The sequence below is a fragment of the Staurois parvus genome, unplaced genomic scaffold, assembly GCF_062004578.1.
Source record: "Staurois parvus isolate SC_StPar_1 unplaced genomic scaffold, SC_StPar_1.0 ptg000183l, whole genome shotgun sequence".
Lineage (NCBI taxonomy): Eukaryota > Metazoa > Chordata > Amphibia > Anura > Ranidae > Staurois > Staurois parvus.
Window position 1 is genome coordinate 3,492,161 of NW_028317979.1, and position 16,706 is coordinate 3,508,866.

General features: G+C 42.0%; 1 protein-coding gene across 1 annotated transcript in view; it reads right to left on the reverse strand.

Annotated features, from left to right (window-relative positions):
- The window catches only part of DPYD (dihydropyrimidine dehydrogenase), a 1,720,296-nt gene that overhangs the window by 249,509 nt on the left and 1,454,081 nt on the right, over positions 1-16,706 (reverse strand). The gene's annotated exons all lie outside the window — the stretch shown is intronic.

The window sequence follows — 16,706 nt, forward strand, 5'->3', positions numbered from 1 at the left end:
TTAATAGCCCCATCTGAGCATGCAGGCTGGGATACGAGCAACCTTATACTAACCAGTTAGCAATTGCCTCATATTTTTTGTTGGAATTGCACTAGGCACACTTAATGTGTAGGGCCACCCCCGAAGGAGCTACTTAGTAATTTTTGGGTTCTCTGTTCTGAGCCTCGACTCCAAGAACAACCTTAGCCCCTCTGACACACCTGGCTGGATAAAAATAACTGCAAGTGCCTACAGAGATTTGTTTATACAGTAAGTACCTTTTACCTGGCTGTGAGTTATTACCAGAAAATAGACACATGCCGTTTAATAATGAATGTACTTTTTATGTTATGTTATGGCTTTGAATAACTTGCAGTAGAATATAAATGAGCACAAAGAGGGAAAATTTGAACACAATTTATTAGACAGAGTAAAGCCTACGCCAAAGTGACTAAGATCAGGATTCATACCACTAACTGAAACCAATATGTGAATTAGCAAATCAGCAATAAATGGTGCAAATAACATTAAATGCAATATGAGCTATATTTCTACCCTGATTTAGCATGCACTCTAAGCGATCAGCTGCGGTAGAATGCTACGTCCCCTAAGTGGTACCTCCTAACTAAACAAAGGAGAAAAAGGTCTCTGGGCAGCAACTGTTAAAGGACCCAGTAACTGTTGGCGCACTTTAAGGCAGTCAACAAGGCCTGCAGGAGGTGCTTTAGCTATAGGGTAGCTGATTAGATAGTTCCTAGTGGCTGCAAGGCCCTCTGACCAGTTTCAAAGACGCAGCAGCAGTAGCCCCTCTGATCGGGTGACCATTTACTCTGGGTCAGGGGCGGACTGACAACTCATGGGGCCCCCGGGCAATAGGGGATCATGGGGCCCCTGTGTCCTTGCCCAAACTCAAAAAAGCCTATGAAAAAGGTACCAGGGGCATCTCATGGGGCCCCCTACTGACCCTGGGCCCTCGGGCAGTGCCCGAGTTTCCAAATGGTCAGTACGCCCCTGCTCTGGGTTGCCCATGGCGACTATGAAAAGCAGCACAGCAGGTCCATATCCAGGCAGTGGCTCCCTTCCTCCACATTCAAGGCAATGGGCCCTCACTGGCACAGTCTCTCTCTTTTTTTCATGGTGCCACAAAGCACAGTCATCTCAGTATCTCTCTCCATGCTACACTGCCCCTTTACTGTAGAATCTGCCTGGGAGAGTTCTCTCCTTTCCCCTCCTCTGTCACAAAGTTTGGTAGGGAATGTAGTTTAAGCCCCATAGCCCTCAGTATAAAGTGCTCTTTCAGGGACTACATATCCCACTGTCCTCCTCCAGCCCTTTTTGATTAGTTCCTTGTCAATGACTGCCAGGAGGGAGGGGGAGTAAGCGTGGGATAGATCGGGCAGAGACACAGAGCCTGCATTTGCTGCTCGCACTGTTTACAGAGTCCATTTACACAGAGTGGGAGGTAAGCAAGGGAAACTCAACACACACTGAGCCACTCTCCAACTGCTTTTCCTCCACAGTGCACTGAATGTGAGAGGGAAGAAACATCCCAGCCAGCAACTTGCAGTGGCGGACAGGAAGGATGAACAAGTGGGAACACCTAAAGCCGGCACACAGTACCTGCTACAAATGTATGACATATTTTTGTGCTTTGCTTTGATTGAATCAAATTCAGGATTATACCTATGGTTGTATATATGCCTCTTCATTGTAATGTTTTGGAAAAAGTGTCACACGTTATGTAAGTGTATCATTTGTATACCTGTGTTGGAACTGTGACAACCTAAATAAAGAATTAAAAGAAGCAACTATTTTTCTGTTAGCTATGCTGTAAATTCAAGGTATATAAAAAGAGGGGTCACCAGTGAATTAATTTCTTGAGGCCATGGGACTCCTTAACTTAAATGGAATGATGCTAACTTTTAACTGTTGCGACCGATTTGCTATAATCACCATTGTCTTCCAATGTAACAAAGATAAGTAAATGTCTCTTTTACTTTTACTTCTCTCAATGTAATAAAATATTCTTCCAATGAAATATTCCTTAAGATACTGGCTGCTGCAGGCTAAAGGAAGCAACTGCGACTGCTCCCAACAAGAGATATGGTAAGCAACTGATTGAGGAAGAAGTATACACAGGATCCTTTTCAGTTGTCCTACCTTGGAATAAGATACCATTAGAACCTTAATCTTCAAAGAAGCATAATCTATGTTCAGAAGGTGCAGTTAGATTTTCTCATAAATTAAAGATTTAGAAGGGATTAGAGTCTACTCTGAAGTTTGGGATCATATTTTAGGAATATCCTAATCTGCACCCTGAGATATTGCAATGTCAATAAATTAGTTCCTGTTCTGAGATCACTAAAGTGACTGGCACTCATCCTTTTGACACCCTGAGAAAAGAACATACCTGGGATCCCATTGCCATGTAGGAGTGCTTAGGACATTCACAAAGTAGCTGTTGGGTCATCCGCAAGTCAGAAACATCTGTGTGCTGCCCCTGGCAGTCCTACTGCCCTAGGTCTATTCTTCTAACTGTGGATAGGTTCTAAATGCTGAAGAGAACAGAACCAAAATGTGGTGCTTCTTTTTTCAGAATTATGGATGTAAAAGGTGGCCTGATAATGTGCCCCCATGGGGCCCTTGACAACCTGGGCATACAGGTAGTGTAGTGGATAATGCTGAGCATCATTCAGCCTGGAAGATGAATGACAACCAGGTCCAGTCAGTCATATCAGACAGAACCAGTGAGGAAGCAAGCATTGTATCTTTATTTGCTTTTTTAATTTTAACAAGGACTTGGCAACATTTCTTTACCTTTTGTAAAAAGCTGGAGTTGGGGTTAAGGATCAAACATGATTAAAAATGGACTAAACAATTTAGGAAAAATTGAGCATATATATCTTTTCTAAGTATAAGGTAGGAAGTTGGTTAATACATGCTTTTTACGAAGGTAATTATTTCATTGCTTTGTCTTGCTTTATAAAATCTGTCACACTTTACATTGAAAACCATTGTAGATAATAGTAGTAGAACATTTAAACATAAAACATGCTCAATCGGCATACACACAGCTATTATAAAAACTCTTCTTAAAGATGGTTAAGGTGACAGTATATGACTTGCAATTGAACTATGTTTACTGTAAAACAGTGCTAAGATTTCACAGTCGCCCTTGACGCTTTAATCAAAAGCTTTCTCTTTATGAAGCATTTAGCAAGGCCAAGTAAGACACCTTGGGAGACATATTATATCAAGCAATTATGGAAATAAGTAATAATGACCTGGTTAAATATTCACTGTATACATTGCATGTCACATTAAAACCTATGAAAATCAGCATTCATTGCTTCATTATAAGCTCCAGAGGTATGTATTAAGCTCCCACACAGTGCAACAACCTAGGAAAGCTGTAATTATAATCATGAAATATTTAGCTTCTGCTGGTGGGGGTTTCAGTGCTTTTTGGCATGTGTTTAGTGGGACCTGAGTGATTATAGAGGTCACAAGAATATGCTGATATGATGTGCACTGTGTTAGTGCATGTTATTGGTTCGGATGTTTAAATGTTTATATGTAGTGCTCTTGTGCTTAAAATACATTGGATTGTAGACTTTTTGGAAAACTATTTAAAAGGGGAATTCCCATGAACAAAGCAATATTTGGAGTGCACTGTGCCCATTGACCCTCTTATGATATCAATCATAATGAGTGACTCTGTTATCTATGTAATTTAGATAAGCTTAATCTTGAGGTTTTGGTCATTCAAAACAAACATTTCTCATTATTTAAAATGGCAGACCTACTGAGATATTCATATACTGTATAACTTAATAACAATTCAGTCAAATATTTTTTCAAGCTAGACATTTACTTAATTTAGCTTATTACTTTCAAAGTAGTGGGAATGCTATGAAAAATAAAAGATCTGGACATATGTTGACAGACCTAAGTATGAATGGTTAGAGAAGTGGGTATAGGAAGGGCTAGATTCCCTTCTGGTGTCATAAAAGTATATGTAAGGCCAGATATTTCCCATTGGATACATTTTTCTTCTCGTCCTGTAGAGACAAGAGGATGTTAGACGAAATCTCTCCAAAGTGATAAAAATCCTCTTTTGGAGATTCCTCTAGTTGCAGGGCCCCGGATACATGAATCCTGGTGATCGTCTGCCTGAATTTAAAACTTGGCTCTGGTGAGGGCCTGTGTTGCTATCTGGCCTAGGGTTATCGTCTACTTCCTCCACCAACCTGCCTACACACTTCCTGGCTGCAGTATTTTACTTTTGAGGCTCTCTCTCCTGCACTCATGCAGGCACTTCTTGGAGTTCCTCTTTCCTGATTCTTGCCTACTCTAGATATTGGGCATCACTATGGCAGTTGTAGGTCACAGTCTGCCATGTTTCTGCTGCAACAGGTGCTTGCCATATCCTCTGATCTTACAGCACTTTTGGTCTTAGATAGCCTGCAGTTTACTCAGGAAGTATGCAGATCTTGTTCTAAAGTGTGGCCAGCATTCCTCACACACAAATGGCTTGAATTTCTCCTTGATCTTTCTGGTCTGCACCTCATTTACTGGATTGAACTGGAGGCTATCGCACTTACTGTGGATGAATGTGCAGCCTCTCCACTCCAACATCATTTTTCCTGGATAATCACTTCACCACTGCAGCAGGGGGGTGGACCCCCAATTATTTGAGTTACATTTTTTGTGGCTGTGCAATTCCCCTTACTGGAAACAAACTAGCTTTAAAACAATTATCCTGTTGCATAGCAGTTCACCCCCTTATACAGAGCTTGTCAGTGTCTGTTAGTTGCCACATAAAACCAGATGGCACAAAAAGGGACTCAAACGGTGGAGCCTGCATACAGGTCTCTGAATTGTCTGCCTAGGTATTCTCAACTGAAGCCTCCTCGGGGGTCTCAGCCGCCCTTTCCTCTTTCGCTATGGAGGGTGTTGCCTCTTGTGTTGTTCAGGTCCAGTCCTGTCCTGAATGCAGGGTACAAACAAGGCACCCTCCAATATCTGCCTAATCCTCATATCTATCTGATGGGTAGGTCTTAATTACTACAAAACCAGAAATGGCAAATGACTCTGAGGTAGACTCCCAGGATTCCACCAATGAGAAGTAGGAGGAGGATTTTGCATTCACTTTACTTTAAGAGAAAGAGATGGTTTTCATGTCACTTTCGGTTCTCATAAGTATAAATTCATAAATTGACACTACCTTTATGGACGTTTTTAGGTAGTATAGACTTGAATTCCTGCTTAGCAGAAATATTTAAACACAAGACTATAACATAGTATTCATCAGTAATATCATGGATGTTTATAAAACTGTTGCTGTTGTGTGGCCTTTTTATGTCTCTTACAGTCTTCCATAGGATACCATGTTTGCCATTATGTGATCTCATTTGTAACTACCTATAATGCAGATAAAAGTGCAATGATTTAGGCTTCATCCTATTTTACTTACATCATGTTTTTGTGATCTTTAGATTTCCTTTTTATAGTATTTCTAAAAAGCAGATTACAGTTCATTTGCAAAACATGTCAAGTGTCTACCACCAACCACTTGAAAGTCTTGTAAACATCTTTCTTTGAATTGTGTGTAGTTGGCAGTGGCTGGGACACGATAGCTCATCCTACCAAATATACTGATGACACCTATATTTATTTTGATTTTTATAAACAGTATATTTTGGCAGCATGCATATACTGTATTGTGGGGTACAACTTCAAGCAGAGAGCTTACAGAGAGGTAATCCAAACACCAGAGTGTTTAAGGGTTTTGTTCCCATGTTTATTTATCAGTGTTGCAGAAAAAACATGACCAAAACAAGATTCCCTTGAAAGGGTAATATTCACAGTCCAAAATTGTACCTTCTGGCTAGTGGTGAGATCACCCTGTGTCTGCAGACATCTTCCATCACAGCCCACAATCATCCTTCCCCAACAACACTGATTATACCAGGGAGAAGGCAAATTATACCCCAGGTGGGGAACAATACGTGGCCTGTGCTTTACCCCCTGTGTACTGCTACAGACCATTCACTGCTATCATTTTATCTTATGAAACATCAGAACCTATGCAGAAGGTACACTCTACAACTCTTCCCTGGACTCACAGAGGCTGTTTGTCACATACCCACCCTCTCTGTTTGACCCCATGAGTTCTAACATCAGCTACCTAACAGTGGGTTTTAGAAAGGGCATCTACATTTTTCTGGTTAGAACCTGTCTGGTGCTCCACTTTAAAAGAAAATTCTTGGAGGGCCAGAAGCCAGCAGGTAATCCTCAAATTGCAGTCTTTAGCCTGGCCCATTCATTTTAAGTGAGCATGGTCTATTATGAGTTGGAAGTAGTGTTGCAAGTAGTACCATAGAGCCTTTGATGCCTACCTAATGGTCAAGCACTCTTACTCTACAATACCATAATTCTTCTTTGCCGGAGTTAACTTCTGACTCAAACAGACTGTTTTTCTTCACCCACCACTTGAGAGAACATAGCCTGTGGTCCAACACTTGAGGCATTGGTCTAGACCAGGGGTGGACTGACCATTTGGAAACCCGGGCGCTGCCCGAGGGCCAGGGGTCAGTAGGGTGGCCCATGAGATGCCCCTGGTACCTTTTTCATAGGCTTTTTTGAGTTTGGGCAAGGACACAGGGGCCCCATGATCCCCTATTGCCTGGGGGCCCCATGAGTTGTCAATCCGCCCCTGGTCTAGACCACAAATTCTTTGTTGAGATCTGGGGCTACCAGCACTGGCTGTCAACACTGAACCTGCTTTGGATTCCACGTAATCCTTACAGGGGAGCTCTTGACCTGGTCAGGTCACTTAACAGTGCTACCACTGTGGCAAAGTTTGGAACAAACCTACCATAATATCCAACCATACTTAGAAAGGTTCTCTTATTTTTTTGGTGAAGCAAGCCAACCAATCCCTGATAGCCTCTACTTTATGGATTTGGGGTTTAGTTACGCCTGCCCAATGGTGTATCCCAGATACCAGGCCTCTTCTAACCTCATGGCACACTTTTTTGGGTTTGCTGTTAAGACTGATTTTCTAATGAGATTCAGGACAGCCTGCATTTTAGGTAGGTGACTTTCCCAGTTTGTGCTCCAGATAGTCACATCACCTAGATAGAGTGTTGCATAGTGTTGATGTGGGCTGAGAACTTTGTCCAACATCCGTTGGAATGTAGTGGTAGCCCTGTCTATTCTAAAGGCCACCAGGACATACTACCATAAACCCTAAGAGGCCACAAAGACTGTATTTGTTTTGCTTCATCTGCCAGGGGAACATGCCAATATCTTCTAGAGAGATTAAGGGTGGTTATATTCCTGTCTGGACCCAACATGTAAATTAATTCCTCAACCCAGGGCATGGGCTAAATGTCAAATGTTAATATTTCATTCAGTTTCTGGAGGACATTACAAAATTTTAAGGAACCACCTGGTTTGGGAATCATGACTATAAGTTGAACATCCTCTGTACTTCTTAGGCTACTCCCTTCCTGCTGGCCTCTGGAATAAAAAAAAAACCTACGCTGTACTAGTGCCTTGGGGTTTGGTGGCAATGTCATGTTTATTTTATTTGTGTAGCCTGGCAGCTCAGAGAAAGAAAAATGTTATTTTGCTGTGAAAACTCTCCCACCTCTTACTGTTGCATTAATGACATGGACTCGGGTCTCTGAACTTTCCTTATGCATACCTCTTTCTTTGGGGTCTATCACCCAGGGCTAGAAGGGTGTCTCTCTTCTCTATCTTTCCAGGCTTTGATTCAGTTTATATTATACTGTAGATCTGTTCCTTCTTCCATCTGTCTGGTTGGTGTACTTTATAGTTTACTTCCCCACCCTGTTCCCCTATTTCATAAGGTCCTTGACACCTAGCTAGGAGCTTAATTTCCACCTTGGGAACTAAAAGGAATACACAAACCCCTTGGATGGAAAGTTCAAACCTTCCTGTGCTTGCTGCATGTGTTCTGGGACAAGGAGCATTACTAAAACAATTCTATTTTGTTTGGCTAAGATACACAATATTTCCAAAAGTATTGGGACGCCACACACATGAACTTTAATTGCATCCCAGTCTGTAGGGTTCAATATTGAGTTAGCCCACCCTTTGCAGCTATAACAGCTTCAACTATTCTGGGAAGGCTGTCTACAAGGTTAAAGTGTGTGTCTCTGGGAATGTTTGACCAATCTTCCAGAAGAGCATTCGTTAGGTAAGGCACTGATGTCGGATGAGAAGGCCTGGCTCGCAGTCTCTGATCTAATTCTTCCCAAAGGTGTTCTTTTGGGTTGAGGTCAGGACTCTGTGCAAGTCAGTCAAGTTCCTGCACCCCAAACTCACTCATCCATGTCTTTATGACCTTGCTTTGTGCACTGGTGCTCAGTCATTTTGGAACAGGAAGGGGCCATTGCCAAACTGTTCCCACAAAGTTGGTAGCATGTAATTGTCCAACATTTCTTGCTATGCTGACACCTTAAGAGTTCCCTTCACTGGAATTAGGAGCCAAGCCCAACCCCTGAAAAACAACCCCACACCATAATCCCCCCTCCACTAGACTTTACACTTGGCACAATGCAGCCAGGCAAATACCGCTCTCTTGGCAATCGCCAAACCCAGAAACGTCCATGGGATTTTCACTCCAGAGAACACATCTCCACTGCCTTAGAGTCCAGTGGTGGTGTGCTTTACACCACTGCATCCAATACTTTGCATTGCACTTGGTAATATAAGGTTTCAATGCAGCTGCATGGCCATGGAAACCCATTCCATGAAGCTCTCTACACACTGTTGTGCTAATCTGAAGGCCACATAAAATTTGGAGATCTTTAACTATTGGCGACTTATGCATTGACCATGTAATTTTACGTGGCCTACCACTTTGTGGCTGAGTTGCTGTTGTTCCAAGTTGCTTTCCTTTGTTATAACACCACTAACAGTTGCCCGTGGAATATTTAGTAGCAAGGAAATTTCACGGATGGACTTATTGCACAGATGGCAACCGATCATGGTACCATGCTTAAATTCACTGAGCTCCTGAAAGTAACCCATTATTTCACAAATGTTTGTAGAAGCAGTCTGCATGCCTAGGTGCTTGATTTTATACACTTGTGGCCATGGAGGTAATTGGAACACCTGAATCCAATGGTTTGGAGGGGTGTCCCAATACCTTTGGCAATATAGTGTATGCTCTATAATACTGTAGCAGGGAGTGGTTTGGACTCTCAGGTTTCCATCACAATATCTAGCAACCCTCAGAGATGCCTCGAATACAAATGTTCCATGGGTGAAAACCTTGTGGAAAACTGTGGGATCGCTCTAATTGCAAACAACAAAAAAGGCAGAAGTCAATTCCAGTCTCTTTCATCTTTATCCTCCATCTTGTTAAACCGTTCTACCAAACCATCAGTTTAAGGTAGATGAACCGGAATATTTGCACAACTCTTTCATTACCTTCAACAAAAGGAAGTCCCTTTCCGGTAAACATGTAGAACAACTTTCTGGTGATGGTCTTGCACTGTGCCAGCAAGATCACAGAAGTTATTGAATCTTTTTTCCCTGGACACTCTCAACAGTTTTACAGATTCAGCAGAATGCTACGTTGTCCCTTTACAATTGTGCTGCCACAAACTTTTCACACTTATCTCAATGCAACTCTTACATCAGCTACATATAGTAACTGGCAATTTTGCCTTTCAGGGAGCATCAGTAGAGAGATTGCCTACATCTGAGCACCGATTGTGGGGTTCAGCTTCATACAGAGAGCTTGCAGAGAGGTAATCCAAAAACTAAAGTGTGTTTAAGGGCTTCCTTCCCAGGTTTATTCATCAGTGTTCCAGAAAAACATGACAAAAATAAGAGGTTCCCTCGCAGGGGTAATAATAACAGTCTGAAATCCAACAAAAATTATTTAGCCTCCTGGCTAGCAGTGAGACCACACTGGGTCTACAGATATCTTCTGTCTAAGCTCCCATGCATCCTTCCGCAACAGCACTGTTTATCCCAGGGAGGAGACAAAATATACCCTAGGTGGAGAACAAGGCTTGGCTAGAGCCACAATGATGATGCTTTTATATATGTATAACAAAAAATGAGATCTTTTATGACTGTATTTTTGATTGATTAGTACTTTATTGTGAGACCTAAAAAGTCTCACAAAGTACTTGTCTGTTCATTATTTTTTACCTAAAATGGGGATGTGGTGAAAATAACCCTTTTCTTATATTTTGTAGATGTTTGTTTTTTAGAAGCATGGGGCCAAAGATTCACGTCAACATTCTTTTTGATGCTTTTGTTTACAGGAAATGGATGCATATGAGCAGGGCATTTTCCTTGCCCAAACATTTTTCAAATTGTTATCCTTTTTCAGAGGACATCACAAAAAAAGTGGACCCTGTGCCCACTGTGGGACAACCAATTCTTACAATATGTTCAGGGAACAGGTACCTCCATGCTTTATGGACTTAACAGAATACTGTAGATTGTCCAGGATCTCATGTACGTGGTTTGATAAAGTGCTGCATTTTAATGTTCTGGTATTTTGTATAACTGCTTCCATGATAGCACCTCATAGGATCTTATGGCTGCAATGTTGTTCGATGGGCCAGACTTCCAGGAATGCTTTGGTGCATCATCCCTTTGTGAGCGATTGTCTTTTTGATGGAACACTGGATGAGAATAGCAAAAACCTTATTGGAGGCAAAAGCTATTTTTTTACCTCAGATGCAGAGAGACAAAATGTAAATTGAGCCCTTCCCTTTCAGACCAAATCTATGGGTTCCAGGTGGCCTTGGCAGAATAAGGCTGCAAAGACCATCAACAAACCCACTTCAGCATTCCGCCACCTATGCCAATGACTGCAGTCATTGTTGACTACTAGGTGAGTAATGTTTCAGATGCCTGGGTTTGAGCAGTAGTCACCTTTGTTTACAAAACAGAAATCCAGTCAAATCGTCTGGGCTTTTCTTTGCCTCCAATCTTTGCTTGACTCCAAAGATACTGGATCAGCATGTGATTGTTCCAGTTCCACTGTTGAAGAGAAAGATTGGGTTCAACCTGTTCTCGACTTGAAGGTACTTAATCGTTTTGTGAGAGTCAGGAAATTAAGAATGGAGACAATCCATTCTTCCATAGCATTTCTACAAGGGGACTTATTATCTTTAGTAGATACAGTATACAGGATGCATACTTATACATCCTGATTTGATGGAGCTACCAGGTTTTTTTCAGGTTTGCTGTGGGAGAAGACTACTACCAATTTGTGGATCTTTCTTCTATCTGTCTTCAATTCCTTCAGTGTTTGCAAAGGTTTTAACCAAAGTAGGCAGGAATCATGCCAGGATTTGGTAGACAATTTTCAAGTGACACTTCACATGTTGTAAGGCTTTGATTTCTTCCTAAAGATCAAGAAGTCATGTCTCGACCTATCCTACTGCCTGAAGTATCTGAGCTTGATCCTGGAAAAGGTGAGGTTTCTCCTTTCGCAGGAGAAGCTTGTCTGAAATCTGCAAAGCAATCACTTGTCCATTCTATGATTCTGCATGAAAGTGTAAGTGCTGATGGTTCCATTCTCGAGTCTTGCAGCAGCAAATCCTGTGCAGGTGGAACAGGCTTTCTTTCATTTTGGACAAAGGGATCCTTATCAATATCTGTGTGCATCTATCCATAGCTTGGCTGTGATCACCCCCTTCCTAATATCTGATAGATCCCTTCCCCAAAAATGTATTGAAACCTTTAAGTTTCTCGGGGCCATATTGACATTGCTTGTCTGCAGGAAATTTATTTCTCAACTACTTCCACCCCAAAATATCTTGATGCGTGCTACCCTCAGATATTTAAGGCTACTGGCCCTACTAAACAAAGGGGAGTTCTAGTGGCTTTTAACAGCAAAACTCTGTCTGTGTGAAGCGTATTGCTGACCCCAGTGGCAGATATCTTTTACTATAGGGCACGATTCAGGGCATAGATGTAACCATAATGTCCTACTATGCTCCCAATGTCAACCCTGGACCCTTTCTATCACATATCTGTTCCCTTTTGGCTTTTCATCAACGGGGTACCCTATTGATGGCAGGGGATTCCAATTTAGTATTAAATTTCTCACTGGATAAATATCCTGCAGAGAACTCTACATCTTCCGCATCAGCTAAATCCTTTATGCGTACGTTAAGTACCCATGACCTGGTAGACCTATGGCATGAATTCCACCCCCGGGGGAAAGACTATACTTACTACTCTCACCCTCACCATTCTCATTCCAGAATTGACCATGCTTTTGTATTACGCAAACATCTCCCTCTGGTTCGCTACATCTCTATCCTCACGGTTCCTTGGTCTGATCATGACCCCATTTTGGTGGTTTGTCGATCTCTTCTCTGTAAGCCTGCCCACTCTTCTTGGATAATGAATGACTACCTGCTTTCACTGAAGGAGATTCAGGCAGAACTACAGCGCAAATCCCAAGAATATTTTCAGCTAAACTTGGGTTCTGTCTCTTCTTCAGTGACGTTATGGGAAGCTTACAAGGCAACGGACATATTATCTGGATAGCTTTGAGGCGGAAGAGAGATAGACAGGATAAACAGTGTCAGCTGGAATCAAAGTTAGCTTCCACGTCGGCTCAATTTAAGCAGGTGCCCACCCCATCGAACCGTAGATTGCTAGATCAGGCTCGCGTAGAACTGGATCTTTGTTTGACAGATGAGGCCGAGCGCTCCTTGCGTTAGACACGCCAGCAGTGGTATAGTAAAGCAAATAAACCAGACTCCATGTTGGCCCGTAGATTACGCCCTTTTGTACATCATCCCAAGCCGATTTCTCTACGCACTCATCAGAATGCTCTCACAAGTAATCATGTAGCGGTATTGGAGGAGTTCCGGCATCGACTTACCAGACTTTATATGGATCCTACACAGGCTGACCCTCAGTCAATTTCTGACTTTTTATCCCGTTTGTCCTTGCCTACTTTGACTCAGGCTCATAAGGACTTGATGGACTGTAATATCCAAATATCAGAAGTTCTGCAATGCATAGCAGATCTGAAGACGGGCAAACGCCCAGGTCCAGATGGATACACGGCTCTATACTACAAGAAATTAGCCTATGTGCTTGCCCCTCACCTTGCCGCCATGTTCAATGCGGTAAAGGGAGGTTCAAACTTTTCCACTGACTCTTTGACTGCTAATGTGGTTATGATCCCTAAACCGGATCGAGATCATTCCTCTTGGGCAAATTATAGGCTTATTTCTCTTATTAACATTGATATGAAAATCCTCACTAAGATCTTAGCCACTCGATTGAATTCTTTGATAAAAAAAGACCAGGTGGGTTTTGTCCCCCACAGACAAGCCGGAGATGCCATCAGACGCATTTTACAATTACAACATTTGGCCCATACCCGTAAAATTGATATGATGCTTCTGTCTTTAGATATCAACAAGGCCTTTGACACTTTGTCCTGGCCTTATCTCTTATCGGTTCTTCACCATTTTGGCTTTAGTCCCTCGTTCCTACGTTGGATCTCTTCGCTATATACATCCCCTCAAGCAAAACTCAAATATTATGGATTCGAGTCCTCCATGTTCCCGATTGGTAGGGGAACTAGACAAGGGTGCCCACTCTCTCCCATACTATTTATTTTGGCCTTGGAACCATTGGCAGAAGCCATTCGTATGCACCCTGATATTAAGGGAATGGATGTAGCTGGCTCTCAACATAAGTTATCTCTGTTTGCAGATGATATATTGTTGTCAATCACGAACCCGGGGGTTACTTTGCCAAATCTATTTGTGGTTTTGGATTCCTTTGCAGCTCTTTCGGGTCTTCATGTCAATCCTACCAAATCTAAAGCTATGTCAAATACTCTCTCACCATCACATTTGGCTACTTTGAAACATTTGTTCCCTTTTCAATGGCTCTTGACCCTGCCATATTTAGGAATTAAGCTCACCCTGACTTACGAAGGACTTTACCGGGCTAACTTCCCCGCTGTCTTTCATGAACTGACCGAGATGTTGTCCTCTGGTCTCACTACCCGTTATCTTGGTTCGGTAGAATCAATGTGATCCGTATGACCTATCTCCCCAAATTATTGTATGTGTTTCATGTTTTACTAGTACCTGTTCCTTCACATATATTGCGTATTCATCAGTGAAAACTCCTGTCTTTCATGTGGAGTTCATCTCGACCCAGAATTAGTAAACATATCTTATTTGCATGTAAGAACGAGGGTGGGCAATCTGTCCCAAATCTCCAGTCCTATTATCTGGCGGCTAATATTGCCCCCTTAGCTCATCTCCATGCATCTCACCATTTCCCCTTGTGGGCTACTGTAGACTTGTTGGACTCCCATCAGATACCACTCTCTTCTTTGCCGTGGCTTCCTTTTACTCATCGCCCCTCATCCCTCAGTCCGACGCTGACGCTAACGCTTCGTCTTTGGGATTCTATTAAATATTCCGCTGGCCTCATTTATACCCATCTACCATTATTACGTTAGCTACATAACCCGTTATTCCCTCCAGGTCGTGATAATCCTGGACAGTTTGCCTGGTGGCAAGCACATGGCTTCTATGAAGTACATTCAATGCTATCTCCTACTCGAATACTCACCTTTGAAGCTCTGCGCTCCTCTCATGATATCCCATTGCGGGAACAATTTGGCTACCTTCAACTCTGTCACTTTATTAATACACTAATACGGATGCACCCGGGACCCTATAGGCTGTCCTCCTTTGAAAGCCAGTGTAGACATAGACCCCATGCTCCGGACCTAATCTCTTTGGTCTATTCTTTCATTATTTCTTATAGAACTCCTCCGGTCCGTTCCTATCATCAGCGTTGGCAGTCGGAACTCGGGGGCATTTTGGATCAACAGGATTGGCGGACCATGACCCAGGCATTATCTAAATGTTCTAGGAATGTTATCATTCTAGAAAATGCTTATAAGATTCTTTATCGATGGTATTACACGCCTGCTCGTCTGGCCCGTTTTATCCCTACATATTCTCCAACTTGTTTTCGGGGTTGTCAACAGTTAGGTACCATGGTTCACATCTGGTGGACTTGCCCTAAGGTTTCCAGATTGTGGATCAGAGTTTATGCCCTCCTCCGCACTATGTTTCACACAGACATTAAGCGCAACCCGTATGAGGCGCTTTTATTTAAACCATTGGTGGGCCTTCTCCGTCCCGAACGGCAACTGGCATCACACCTATTTATGGCAACCAAACTGACAATCGCGAGGGCTTGGAAGACTTCCCTCCTCAGCTTTGAGGTTGTCAAAAACCGGATGAACTGCATAATGGTTAAGGAAAAACTGACAGCTATACTGTTGGACTCCTATACAAAATTCCTGCAGATATAGTGTCCCTGGCTTGATATAGCCCAACCATCGAGATTCGACCAGACCCTTCTGTCGATATAAGGATTGAGTCTGTTGCGATCGCCCTAGAGCCCTTTTGTGATTGTTTGTGCATTTGTTTTTGTTCTCGTCTCCTTACTTACTGTCCTTCCCTGTTCTTTTGTCTAATCTGTTCTCATGCTACTTGTACTGATTGTGATTATTGCTATGAGTGCCACACCTGCAACACTAAATCCGCAAACTGGACTCCACCGTGTGCCCAGGGTTTGGATTACCTATCTACATTTGGAGAGACTTCACTTCATACCTTTTCCGCTCTCTCTACGCTGATACAGTGACAATTTTTCTTAGAGTTTATATTATCATTAATCTATAAATGTTTACTCATTGTTTTCTCCCTTTTTTGTTTTTTTTGTTTTTTATTATACATGGCACTTAAATATTCAGCTTATGTCTATATCTCTACCAGTACTTGTTCTGTAACACTCAGCAAATACCAGGTATGTCTCATTTCTATTGGTTAATGCATATGTTTTTTTGACTGATTCTTTGATCCTATCTATTCTATAATAAAATTCTTTGCAAAAGAAAAATGTATTGAAACCTTAGGCCCTCAGGATGTCTGTATTTCTCTGGACTCACAGAGCCAAAAACAGTTCAGTCTGGCAAGGTCACAGTTGTGACATATGTGAATCAATAATGAACCATAAAGAGTTTAACAGTGGCACTAAAAGTACACCAGAACCTGCACTGGATAAAAATATACATTCTGACTTTCTCAGTGGTCTGCATTCTAGGTATTGGCAATTAGCAGGTGTATCCCAGCTGTCAAAGCCTGGATTCAGAAGATTAAGAATATTATATATTGATTTTCTTGGCTCTCAGCTATATACCATTTGGACAATTTTGTCATTGGAACAACAGGCATGACTAATGTGGCTATCCTTGTTCTACACCTGATGGCTTTGTGGGATATCAATCTGGTTCTTGCAGTTTTTACAGAAAAAAAGCAATCAAGATTATTAGGATATTAGGGAGATTCCTCTGTTAAGTTTATTTTAAAAAGTGTCTTTTCTGATAGCCATAACATCAACAAGGGTTTCAAAGTTGAAAGCCATATCTTGCAAACACCAGTTTTTAATAATTTACAAGGATAAGGGTGTTTTGAAACCAAAACTCTTTTGCCAAACATGGTTTTAGATTTTCACCTTTACAAAGAGTTTATCCTTCCTTCCTTTAAGGCTCATATCGGTATAAAATTTTGCATTGGCCCAAATGTGTCGCAGGCAGCAGTCAGAAACTTTTGCTGGAACTTGGCTTCTCCCTGTTTATTGTTCTTGGTGTATTTTGC